This window comes from Clarias gariepinus, chromosome 24 (assembly GCF_024256425.1).
Source record: "Clarias gariepinus isolate MV-2021 ecotype Netherlands chromosome 24, CGAR_prim_01v2, whole genome shotgun sequence".
Classification (NCBI taxonomy): Eukaryota; Metazoa; Chordata; class Actinopteri; order Siluriformes; family Clariidae; genus Clarias; species Clarias gariepinus.
In genome coordinates, this window is record NC_071123.1 from 12,980,690 (window position 1) to 12,995,214 (window position 14,525).

Here is a 14,525-nt window from a genome sequence, read left to right on the forward strand (position 1 = left end):
GCGGATGCAGCGTGTGGTGTAGATGTCTTCAATAGAGGGGAGAGAGACCCCGATGATCTTCTCCGCTATCCTCACTATCCGCTGTAGGGTTTTGCGATCCGATATGGCACAATTCCCAAACCAGACAGTGATGCAGCCGCTCAGAATGCTCTCGATAGTTCCTCTATAGAAGGTGGTCAGGATCGGTGGTGGATACATGTTGAAAAACAACTTTTTCGCTATTCTTTTTCACATATTGATCCTAAGAAATGCTTACAAACTAATTTTGTAAGTTTTACATAACTTTCAATAAACATACATGTTGAAAAACAATCTTTTCGTTATCCTTTTTCACATTTTGATGCTTAAACAGGCTCATGAACTTATTTTGTATGTTTTACAATGACCATGCATTAGTTGTGTGACAATCTGCTTTCCTGACCTCGTTCAGCACTAAGAACGCAGCAAACGCTTTGTCTCAGCTTTATCTCACCTTTTTCACAATTTGGTGCTTAATAAATGCTTGCAAACTAATTTTGCATGTTTTACATAATTACCCATATACATACATGTTGAAAAACAACTTTTTCGCTGTTCTTTTTCGCATATTGATGCTAAAAAATGCTTACAAAATAATTTTGTATGTTTTACATAACTATCCATGAACATACATTTTAAAAAACAACTTTTTCGTTATCCTTTCTCACATTTTGATGCTTAAACATGCTCATGAACTTATTTTGTATTTTTTACAATGACTATGCATTAGTTGTGTGACAATCTGCTTTCCTGACCTCGTTCAGCACTAAAAACGCAGCAAACGCTTTGTCTCAGGTTTATCTCACCTTTTTCAAATTTTGATGCTTAATAAGTGCTTACAAACTAATTTAGCATGTTTTACATAATTACCCATATACATACATGTTGAAAAACAACTTTTTCGCTGTTCTTTTTCACATATTGATGCTAAAAAATGCTTACAAACTAATTTTGTATGTTTTACATAACTATCCATATACATACATGTTGAAAAACAACGTTTTCGTTATCCTTTCTCACATTTTGATGCTTAAACATGCTCATGAACTTATTTTGTATGTTTTACAATGACCATGCATTAGTTGTGTGACAATCTGCTTTCCTGACCTCGTTCAGCACTAAGAACGCAGCAAACGCTTTATCTCAGCTTTATCTCACCTTTTCCACATTTTAATGCTTAATAAATGCTTACAAACTAATTTTGCATGTTTTACATAATTACCCATATACATACATGTTGAAAAACAAGTTTTTCGCTGTTCTTTTTCACATGTTGAGGCTAAAAAATGCTTACAAACTAATTTTGCATGTTTTACATAACTATCCATATACATAAATGTTAAAAAAAACAACTTTTTCGTTAACCTTTTTCACATATTGATGCTAAAAAAATCTTACAAACTATTTTTGTATGTTTTACATAACTATCCATATACATACATGTTGAAAAAAAACTTTTTAGTTATCCTTTTTCACATTCTGATGCTTAATATATGCTTACAAACTAATTTTGCATGTTTTACATAACTATCCATATACATACATGTTAAAAAAACAACTTTTTCGTTATCCTTTTTCACAATTTGATGCTTAATACATGTTTACAAACTAATTTTGCATGTTTTACTTAACTATCCATATACATACATGTTGAAAAACAACTTTTTCGCTGATCTTTTTCACATATTGATGCTAAAAAATGCTTACAAACTAATTTTGTATGTTTTACATAACTATCCATATACATACATGTTGAAAAACAACATTTTTGTTATCCTTTCTCACATTTTGATGCTTAAACATGCTCATGAACTTATTTTGTATGTTTTACAATCACCATGCATTAGTTGTGTGACAATCTGCTTTCCCGACCTCATTCAGCACTAAGAACGCAGCAAACGCTTTGTCTCAGGTTCATCTCACCTTTTTCAAATTTTGATGCTTAATAAGTGCTTACACATGCTCATGAACTTATTTTGTATGTTGTACATTGACCATGCATTAGTTGTGTGACAATCTGCTTTCCTGACCTTGTTCAGCACTAAGAAGGCAGCAAACGCTTTATCTCAGCTTACCAAGGCAAAAAATTTAATGAATGTTCATTTCCACAACATTCATGCATTTTGGCATACATGTTGAAAAACAACTTTTTCGTTATCCTTTCTCACATTTTGATGCTTAAACATGCTCATGAACTTATTTTGTATGTTTTACAATGACCATGCATTAGTTGTGTGACAATCTGCTTTCCTGACCTCGTTCAGCACTAAGAACGCAGCAAACGCTTTGTCTCAGCTTTATCTCACCTTTTTCACATTTTGGTGCTTAATAAATGCTTACAAACTAATTTTTCCATGTTTTACATAATTACCCACATACATACATGTTGAAAAACAACTTTTTCGCTGTTCTTTTTCACATATTGATGCTAAAAAATGCTTACAAACTAATTTTGTATGTTTTAGATGACTATCCATAAACATACATGTTGAAAAACAACTTTTTCGTTATCCTTTCTCACATTTTGATGCTTAAACATGCTCATGAATTTATTTTGTATGTTTTACAATGACCATGACATTTGTGTGACAAACTAATTTTGCATGTTTTACATAACTATCCATATACATAAATGTTAAAAAAACAACTTTTTCGTTATCCTTTTTCACATATTGATGCTAAAAAATGCTTACAAACTAATTTTGTAAGTTTTACATAACTTTCAATAAACATACATGTTGAAAAACAACCTTTTCGTTATCCTTTTTCACATTTTGATGCTTAAACAGGCTCATGAACTTATTTTGTATGTTTTACAATGACCATGCATTAGTTGTGTGACAATCTGCTTTCCTGACCTCGTTCAGCACTAACGCAGCAAACGCTTTGTCTCAGCTTTATCTCACCTTTTCCACATTTTAATGCCTAATAAATGCTTACAAACGAATTTTGCATGTTTTACATAATTACCCATATACATACATGTTGAAAAACAAGTTTTTTGCTGTTCTTTTTCACATGTTGAGGCTAAAAAATGCTTACAAAATAATTTTGCATGTTTTACATAACTATGCATATACATAAATGTTAAAAAAAACAACTTTTTCGTTATCCTTTTTCACATATTGATGCTAAAAAAATCTTACAAACTATTTTTGTATGTTTTACATAACTATCCATATACATACATGTTGAAAAAAAACTTTTTAGTTATCCTTTTTCACATTCTGATGCTTAATATATGCTTACAAACTAATTTTGCATGTTTTACATAACTATTCATATATATACATGTTAAAAAAACAACTTTTTCGTTATCCTTTTACACATTTTGATGCTTAATACATGTTTACAAACTAATTTTGCATGTTTTACTTAACTATCCATATACATACATGTTGAAAAACAACATTTTCGGGATTCTTTTTCAAGTATTGATGCTAAAAAATGCTTACAAACTAATTTTGTATGTTCTACATAACTATACATATACATAAATGTTGAAAAACAACCTTTTCGTTATCCTTATTCACATTTTGATGCTTAAAGATGCTTATGAACTTATTTTGTATGTTTTACAATGACCATGCATTAGTTGTGTGACAATCTGCTTTCCTGACCTCGTTCAGCACTAAAAAGGCAGCAAACGCTTTATCTCAGCTTACCAAGGCAAAAAATGTAATGAATGTTCATTTCCACAACATTCATGCATTTTGGCATAGATGTTGAAAAACAACTTTTTCGTTATTCTTTTTCACATATTGATGCAAAAAAAATGCTTACAAACTAATTTTGCATGTTTTACATAACTATCCATATACATACATGTTGAAAAAACAACTTTTTCATTATTCTTTTTCACATTTTGATGCTAAAAAATGCTTACAAACTTATTTTGTATGTTTACATATCTATCAATATCCATACATGTTGAAAAACATATTTTTTCCTTATCCTTTTTCACATTTTAATGCTTAATACATCCTTACAAATTACTTTTGCATGTTTTACATAACTATCCATATACATACATGTTGAAAAACAAATTTTTCCTCATTCTTTTTCAAATATTGATGCTAAAAAATGCTTACAAACTAATTTTTTATGTTTTACATAACTATCCATATACATACATGTTGAAAAACAACTTTCTCGTTATTCTTTTTTACATATTGATGCTAAAAAATGCTTACAAACTAATTTTGCATGTTTTACAATGACCATGCATTAGTTGTTAGAGAAAACCGCTTTCCTGAGCTCGTACAGTGACAAGAACTCAGCAAACGCTTTATCACGCAAACGTTTTGCTGATGTCATGAATCAGCAAGCGCTGTCTTCCTATTTTATGGATTATTATTTATGTATTCATTCATTTTCCTTAAAACATCTTGATCTCATCGAACTGAAAGGTCAAATACAAATACACAAAGAAGAACACGCGCACTACACACATTACCCAGACTTTACACATCGGTACATTCGACCTCCACTGCAAACACATACTACACACACAAACACACACATACACAAACACAAAATCTTCTTGTTCATCACATATAGTACACATCCTAATGACACATGCACACACAAACTATATATATATATATATATATATATATATATATATATATATATATATATATATACATACATATATATACACATACACACACACACACAAAAAAAAAATCCCCACACTCATCAGACTTTATACGCATACTACACAAATGATGTCCTGCTCAAGTCCCTGTGCCATAACAGTCACAATCAAAATTATAAAGACACGTCCAGCCATGATGATGGCTTAAACTCATGTCATGTATGTTTAAGAGGACTTAGTGTGCTGGAAAAGTACACAGGTTGTGAGGTACACCCAAGAGGCCATTGCATAGGTGCTTGGGCCCACTCATTGTTGCTTGTAACAACATTTCTTCTTTTTATTTTAAAAGGACAAAGGGATAACCTCTTGGATTCAACCAGCAACAGATGGTTCTTGGGGAACTCCTAAACCCACTGTACTGTGTGAGCTACTAGGCCTTGGGGGTTTGCACTGGAAAAATCGGTAGACGACAGCCAAATTGTCTGCACAGACCAGATCCTAAGATCTTTGTGGTGAGTATTGGGCCTGGTTTTTGGTGCTAACCCCTTGAGAATATCTCCTATAAGTCCATCTGTTTGTAAAACACTGGCATGTGATTGGTTCAGATAGCACAACATACAGTGCTTCAGCGTCATCCACGAGCTTTCATTCCTGTGCCACAAGGGTGGGTCCTAGAAAAGGTCGTGGCAGACAGCAGCAATAAACTGAGCCGGGATTTAGGGTTAGTTCCAGGAATAAAGACACATCCTGAACACACACACACACACACACACACACACACACACACACACACACACACACTTACCACACATACTTACCACAGACACAAACACTATACATCCTACAATCACACACAAACATTACATAGGCATGTACACACATATAAACACACACAGTCATTACAAAAACACATAACACACACAATACAAATCCTAAATACCTATAGCAAATCCTACAGACAGACAAACATATCGTAAAAACACACACACACACATCTCACACACATCACATATCCTAAGTATCATCCACAATTGATGACCCTACCTGAGCCATTACAGTCACCACCAATCTCCGTCCACATTAAGTGACAGCTAGCAATGGCGGATCAGAAAGACACTTCCAAACATGACGATGACCTAAACTTATGTCATATTTGTTTAAGAGGTCTTAGCGTGCTGAAAAGGCACACATGTTGTGATGTGCATCTAACTGGCATTGGTGCCATTACATTTGCCTTCAAACTCAGCCTACATTGAGTGACAGCTAGCGATGGTGCACCAAAGAGACGTCCAGCCATGACGATGCATGTCATATTTGGTTAAGAGGTCTTAGTGTGCTGAAAAGGCACACAAGTTGTGAGGTGCACCCAAGTGGTGATGGCACAGGTGCTTGGGCCAGCTCATCGTAGCTTGTAACTATTTTTCTTCCTTTTTTTTAAAGGGTTCATGGCCCTCTTCTTGGTTTTTACATTCCTTAAGGGCTTGCTCTGGGAACATGGGTAGATGGTAACAAAATTGGGTGCAGATTGATTGTAGAGAAAGATCCTAGGATCTTTGTGGGGAAAGGGAGCAAGTTTTTTGACCCTAACTCCTTGAGAATTACTCCTATAAGTCCACATGTTTGTGAAACACTGGGGAATATGGTGTGAGTGGTTGAGATAGCTCAGACTTGATGACTTTATCTGCTTGACAAAATGGCAGAAGTATTCCATGAATTTCCACAAATGTACTGCAACCTACTATGGAATGCTAACCTCCAAGCACATCCTATATCCCTCCGGCCGTCTCCATGTGATTTTAATTTTTGTGGCACAAGGGGAGCTTCTAGAAGGAATACTCACACATAGCCTTTACACACACACACACACACACACACACACACATACACTAAAGACATTACATTCTATAAACATTGAACACACTCTCACACACACACACACACACACACACACACACACACACACACACACTATTCATACACATACACATGTACTACATACACACATATTACAGACATACATGCACTACACCCACACACAAATACTACAGATGCATACTACACACACACGACACACACATACACTATACACAACCAAACGCTGCACATCATATACAGTGCGCACACAACCTTCAGACACACACTACACAGACTTTAGGTCGGCTCATCGTTACTTGCAACTATATTTCTTATTTTCAAAGCTGCAGGGCCAACTTCTTGGCTTTCATCTTCTGAGAAACTTTCTTGATGGACTACCAGACCATGGTGTAGTATGTGCCGGCCTGAGACCCACGAGTGTTTTTTTGCCTGACTGCACAGGACTGCCTTGAGCAAGCTTAGGTGGGGTTTATCTTCAACAACCAGTGCATGACCGATGGTATGCAACCAAAATTAATCGTTATTGTATCTTAAATGGCCAGACGTAGTTCTTGGCTTCCACCTTTGCCAGGCCCATTGTCCTGGGTGAGGCTCTGGGCCTTGGGCTCTTGCTCTGGAAACAATGGTAGACAGTGGCCAAATCGGCTGCAGGGAGCAGGTTCTTTGTGGAGGTGGCAGTTTTGGCCTATCTCTTATCGGAGAATACCTCCGATAAGTTCACCTGTTTGTGAAACACTGGGAAAGGTGGTTGTGGAAGGTTCAGATAGCTCAAGCCCTATGATTCTATCTGCTTGACAAGATGTCACAAGTACGCGGCGCATTTCAACAAACGTTCTGCCACCTTCTACGGACCACCTAGCACATCCTACTGCCCTTCAGCCTTTTCTGTGTGCTTTACATTCCTGGCTGCTTTTCATTCTTTGCGGCACCTAGCAAAGGTTGTAGCAGACAAGAGTGGTAAGCTGAGCCAGCCAGACTCGAAGTTGCAGGAATTACATACTGTAGCCTAGCACGATAAATCTATGATATCTATCTTGTCTGCCTAGATGTAAAAGGCTTATTAACAGGTTCTTGCTCTTGATCAACTGATCAGTGTTAACAGTCGCTGATTGAGGGACACCTGGTTCTGAAGCAGGTGAAAACCTGGCCAATAGATGCCATCTCTGCTCTTCAGGACAGTTTTGAGAACTCTGTTTAAGAAGGCTGCAACTTACAGTACAGAGCGGCTTTACTGAGTTGAAGGAGTTCACTGTCTCCAAGAACATCATCTCACGACCAACCAGAAACATTCAAGCACACATATCCAATCTATGCAACAGCACCTTTTCACAAGCCATCTGTCTCCTCAACAAAAAGGGACTGGACTGATAAACAAACACAAATTATTGTGGTATTGTGTGTAAGTTATTGTGTGTGTGTGTGTGTGTGTGTGTGTGTGTGTGTGTGTACACATTAACTCAGATAAATCAACTACCTCAAAACATTGAGACTGAACTGATAAATGACACAAGTGCAAACAAACTGATCAACAACTATCTAAAAAGTTCCTTTTTAGTCAATTTACTCAGTACAACACATATTGTATGGGATATCAGGCCCTCTCATGTCCTGGCTGAAGCCATGGATGCCAATTTTTGGAGAGGGTGCTCGCTGCAGAGCCAAACGGGAGGAGCTCCCCCTCGCTGAAGCTCCAGCTCCCCCTCGCTAGATCTAGTGGGCGGGGCTTGAGACCGTATCAAGCGCTACCAAGTGGATGTTAATGTCAGTGCAAGTTCAAACATAACGGAAATAAATGCTTATCTTTCTCTAATATTTGTCATGATTATGATTTATTATTTTCAGCATGGCCAGTACCATTTTTGTGACTAACGGCATTACGTAAATACTTTATTTTAATATTGCTTTATTGCCCACAAATAGTGTAGTTTTATATATACATATACTATATATATTTATATATAGTTTTAAATACTTGATAAGAACATTACTCACACTATATATGTGTGTGTGTTTCTAATACCTTTTTAAATGTTGTATTTATGTAAGCTTGTCTTATTTACTACTTATAAGGATGAATAGTTTCCTCACTTACTGTAAGTCGCTTTGGATAAAACCGTTTGCTAACTATCTGTGCACCCCTCTTTAATTCATCAACTATTCTAAAGCATCTGATTAATAATGTAATAAATAATAATAATAATAATAATAATAATAATAATAATAATAATAATAATAATGAATAATGAAGTTTATTTAGATTGAAATTTGACTATAATTTTAGACAGACTTCACCTTAATGTGATAGGCTACACATTATGCTATTTTTTATGTTTTATTATTATTATTTTAAATGGAAATAAGTGACCAGTCCAGTAGCCTAAAACCAGCCATGCAACTTTATTTAATGGTCACATACTCCACTGTCCTACAAGTTTTTTGCTGGATTTATTTGTTTCTGTTGACCTAAAACAGGAAAATGTGCATCTAAACACAAAATAAATCTTAAATTTAGATAAAATGTCATAATAAGAAGTCATAAAATTATAAATATATTTCAAGAACACAACACTTCTTTTCACACAAGATTTTAATGGTATAACAATATATTAAAATAAATAAATATATTTCAAAAACACAACACTAATTTTTCACACAAAATATAAAAAAATTTTACAAAACAAAAATCAATATTTACATTACAGTACCCCACTAGTACATTCACAAGTGAGAGTTGTGTAAACAAGACACACGGATGTCTCTTTTGTCTTGTATTTCCTGCAAGAAAATGTCCATGTCTTCTACTCTCTGAAAAGTAAAAAGAAAGGGAGCCTAAATTTCTTCTTTATCCTTTCTCTTGAATTGTGATAGGCAACAATGCATCTTCCTCCTTCATCTTCAGGATCTTTGGTAGTTCAATCTTCCCAGCAAATTGGTGTTGGTTCTCCTCCACCCACTTACAGGCCAGCAAAATGTTTTTTATCGCCGCTGAGTCCTGTGTGCAATATAAGGATTCCAATTATAATGTAATTAGTGAAGGTCTGCTTATAAACACATAATATATAAAACAGAAAAGGTAAATGCATAAACGATTTAAGCAATACATAAACATTGTGTCTACATACATAGATTCCTGTGGATGGGGTGATCTCCAAGCTATCTGACTCAGCTGGAGTGACTTCCATCATGTCATCTGGATTTGGTAGTTGTTCCTGGGTGACTAGTTGTGGCAAGTGACAAACATTAGGCATGGTTTTAGGCATGCATTGTTTATATATTGTCTGCACACTGGAAATCCACAGTATGGATGTTTATATCAAAAGTATGATTATCAGTACCATACGTTGTCAGAGGAAATGTCTAAATTAACTGATAGCACCACCACTTCCTGATTATAGGCAGTCAGACTAATTAAAGATAGCAATTGAAAGGCTTAGACTTTTTAAAAAAAAATTCTCACCGTCCTTTTTGCTTTATAAATAACCATAAATTGATGCAAAGTCACCGCAGCAAAATCAAATGGCTTTGAGAGCGTTACATGAAGTGCAAACTAAAAAACAAAAACAAAACTTTATTAATAAATGTGGTGTTTATCACACAAACACAGCTGCATAGCAATTATAAAACCACTTACCATCAACATGAATACCCCACAATCAATTCCTCCAAGCTGCAGAGGGGCACCCTGTAAATTTTAGACAATTTACAGTTAGACCATATTAAATAAATACATTATATAGCTGTCATGTCTGGTAAATGTTTTTGTTTTGTTTTGTCTCTGTTTATAGTTTTGTTAAAAAAGTGCACTTTGAACTCAGTTCACCCATAGCGGGTTATTTGTGACATCTGTGCACTGCATTCTTTCTTAACACTCAACTACAGGTATGAAAAGTTCACAAGCAAAGAAGTTAAAAAGCTGTACCTTAAAATCTGCCAGTACTGACATATTCCAGTGGCCAGGTGAAATGTGACTTGCCAGTTTTCTGAAGGAATTACAGGCAGTCACATGTAAACAAAGATGTATTTGACCATATTGCAATAAAAATGTTGGAGCTTTATGTTAGAGCCAGGGGTTTGTGTTTTACCATGATTAAAGTATAATTAGATAATACTGAAAACCATAACTGGCTGAAACATAAAAATATGAGCTCAAACAGATCCACCATACATTTCATAATGCGCTACACATTTCAGTTAAAAAAACTAAAAAACATAAGTATGTGAAATATTGTAAGGGTTAACCCCTAGAGGGCGCCAAAGCGCCCAAAGACTGGGTTTTGTTATGTTTTGTTTGTAGTTTGTTTTAGTTGGACTTCAAGTCCCAGACTGCACCTCGGTCAGGTGACGTAGGCATTCACCTGAACCGAGGGAAGTAATTAAGTTTATTATAAATAGCCTGACTGAAGTTCAGTCAGGCGTCTAGCTTTTGTTGCCATTTATAGACTTTATGTCGGTGTTTGTTTTATGTGTTTATGTTTAATAAAAAACCTGTGTTGAAACGCCAGCTCGCCTCCTGCGATTATGCCACCCAAACACAGACCCCGAGGTAAGAAACGTGACAGAAAGCTAGACCGTATAAATGGCATAGCGGAGGTCGCTTCCCCAGATGTTTTTTGGGGGGCGCTATTACCATCTCGTCCGAGCTGGCGGAATGGATACAGGACAGCGAGGAGCAAGGACAGAGGGAGCTGTTGCAGAGCTGGGAGGGCTGCAAGCTCGCCGAACCCGCGGACTGGCTGGGAGACAGCGATGAGCAGCGAGAGACAGACGCGCGGCAAAGCTGGGAAGGCTGCAGGCTCGCCATCCGGCGGACGCCGTTTAGAGGTGAGGCAGCTAAGGGAAACAAGTTCCCACGCTCCGACGAGGAAGTACGGGCCAGGGAGGTCGGGTACATCGGAGGCGGACGGGAACAAGAGCCCGAGGAGGAGCGAGGTAAAAAGGAGGATGGGACCCGGGAACTGCTCAAGTTCTGGGCAGAGGTGAATGGGGAGCGCATTCGGGGCCTGCAGGAGCAGGTGGAACAGCTCCAACACCTGCTCATCCGACTCCACGAGAGCCAAGCAACAGGCTCTGAGCCTCCTCCTTCTCAGCCTCTGCCCAAAACAGAGGACGACGTGCTTCCGCCACCTTCGCCTCTCTTCCTCGTTGAGGACGCGTTTCCTCCACCTCCGCCACCTCAGCACGACGCGGAGGACTACGCGCCGCTACAGTACGGCGACGAGGACGCGTTTCCTCTACCTCCACCGCCGCTGCTCGGCGTAGAGGATGACGCAGCGCTGCTGAACAGCGACGACGACGCGTTTCCTCCTCCACCGCAGCGTGAAAGTGGGGAGACAAGAAGCAGCCTGGAGAGCATCGTCCCTCCTCCGCCTCCCGGCTTTGAGGACGTCGCCCCCGCTCCACAGCCGTCCTGTGTAGCGCACGTCCTGTGTAGCGCATGCTTCTTCCTCCGCCTCCCGGCTTTGAGGACGTCGCGCTTCTTCCTCCGCCTCCCGGCTTTGAGGACGTCGCGCTTCTTCCTCCGCCTCCCGGCTTTGAGGACGCCGCTCCAGGTCCGCCGCCGCCGCTCCAGCTCCGCCGCCGCCCAGCTCAGCGCACGCCGCTCCAGCTCCGCCGCCGCCCAGGTCAGCGCACGCCGCTCCAGCTCCGCCGCCGCCCAGCTCAGCGCACGCCGCTCCAGCTCCGCCGCCGCCCAGCTCAGCGCACGCCGCTCCAGCTCCGCCGCCGCCCAGCTCAGCGCACGCCGCTCCAGCTCCGCCGCCGCCCAGCTCAGCGCATGCCGCTCCAGCTCCGCCGCCGCCCAGCTCAGCGCACGCCGCTCCAGCTCCGCCGCCGCCCAGCTCAGCGCACGCCGCTCCAGCTCCGCCGCCGCCGCCGCCCAGCTCAGCGAGCGGCGCTCCAGCTCCGCCGCCGCCGCCGATCAGCTCAGCGAGCGTCGCTCCAGCTCCTCAGCCGCCGCCGAGCGTCGCTCCAGCTCCGCAGCCGCCGCCGAGTGTCGCTCCAGCTCCGCAGCCGCCGCCGAGCGTCGCTCCAGCTCCTCAGCCGCCGCCGAGCGCCACTGACATTGCCCCAGCCCTGCTTCCGCCGTCAGGCTGTGGGAAGGTTGACCCAGAACCGGCTCAACTACAGCGGAGCATGGGAGATCATTTTAGGCAGGCAGTGCGGCTCTGCTCGCGGGAGGGGATCGACTGCCTCAGTGTTGCGGGTCCAGACCGTTACCGCTGGGGTGGGAGTCCGGGACCTCCGCTATCGCTCCGGAGAAGCGTTTTTAAGGGGGGGTACTGTAAGGGTTAACCCCTAGAGGGCGCCAAAGCGCCCAAAGACTGGGTTTTGTTATGTTTTGTTTGTAGTTTGTTTTAGTTGGACTTCAAGTCCCAGACTGCACCTCGGTCAGGTGACGTAGGCATTCACCTGAACCGAGGGAAGTAATTAAGTTTATTATAAATAGCCTGACTGAAGTTCAGTCAGGCGTCTAGCTTTTGTTGCCATTTATAGACTTTATGTCGGTGTTTGTTTTATGTGTTTATGTTTAATAAAAAACCTGTGTTGAAACGCCAGCTCGCCTCCTGCGATTATGCCACCCAAACACAGACCCCGAGGTAAGAAACGTGACAAATATAAAATTCCCAAAAGTTTTACAACAGGAGAACATATTAAATGAACAATATATTTAAGATTTAAATGCTAAGAAGAAATGACAATGAAAAAACTTAAAGGTTCAACAAGCATGATGTGTTTCTCATACGCACAGTACTACAATTAAAATTATTCACAACACACATACCTTCTTCTTGAACTGCATTTCGCATGTGATTAGCTACATGATTCCAGAGCTCATGCAAATGGTTGTAAACAGATTTACAGTAGGTACAGTGGTATTTTTGGCAGCACACTGTACATCTCTGGATAGACAGCAGGGGATCCTGTCCTCGCAAAAGTATTGTCTGATGCATCTGTACAGGTTAATCTGAAATAATAAAAAAAAACATGATTATATATAAACACTACACATGATAAAATGGGAGATAGGAAAATGCTAGCATTAGTTACGCGAAAAAAAACTGATTAACGTTTCTGTTCAAGGGTGTGAAAACATAGCAACCATAGTCATGTCAAGACAGCGATAAATGTAAGATATACATTTTATATACATTTCAATGTAAAGTTTATCTTTAAAGTACAGTGTTCTTACCGTCTCAAGCCCCGCCCACTATATCTAGCGAGGCGGAGCTAGAGCTCCAGCGAGGGGGAGCTGGAGCTCCAGCTCCTCCCATTTGGCTCTGCAGCGAGCACCACTTAAATTTTTGACTATCAGCGAAAAAAACATCAATGAAAACATAAATAATATAACGAAAACAAACCTAGGCAGAAGTTACATTTTAAGCAGCAAAATATTATCTACCAGTGTATAAAACGAAAATAGATAAAATACACCATAATATAAAAGTCTGTACATAGCCTGCATTTGTATTCCGTACCTACAACGACCGGTATGGATAAATTACAGATGTTACTGTGTCTTTAAGGATTATTAAGGATAAAAAAAATATTGCAATAATTAGTTTAATTAATTAATTAGAAGTAGCATAAGCATAATGGGTTGTGTATTGAGTGATTTAAATCTGTTTTATTAATCGTTTTTCCCTTTTTTTTACCACATCATCTATTTATGAAACTATGTTGACGTAAGTTATGTTATATATAGAATATAGTTTATGGCTGCTTGGACACTGCAGTTAACTTAAGCAGTCAATGCTTCATCTGGTGGGATTATACAGCTATGCAACTATCTTTTTAAAAAGCGCATGGGGGCATTTATGGGGCGGGGCATCGTTAACTCATTGCGGGGGATGACATTCCGTGCACGGATCGAGCATGGTCCTGTCATAGTCCTGTCATGGACCTGTCATGCTCCAGGCGGCTGTTTGACGTGGCTCCCACCAACAAAATCAAACTAACAGAAATGAGGCGCTAGTTCCAAAAAATGTCTTTGTGTGCAAGAAAATGCATGTGCATTCAGATGCATGTGTGGCAA

The 14,525-nt window shown here is 39.5% G+C and overlaps 1 long non-coding RNA gene across 1 annotated transcript; it reads right to left on the minus strand.

The window, feature by feature from the left end:
• Window positions 1–9,938: 9,938 nt before the first annotated feature.
• Window positions 9,939–13,411, minus strand: LOC128512590 (uncharacterized). The gene is made up of 3 exons (XR_008356301.1): window positions 13,275–13,411; window positions 10,413–10,473; window positions 9,939–10,175 (listed from the first exon to the last, which is right to left on the minus strand). It is a non-coding gene; the product is annotated as an uncharacterized LOC128512590 (long non-coding RNA).
• Window positions 13,412–14,525: the final 1,114 nt, after the last annotated feature.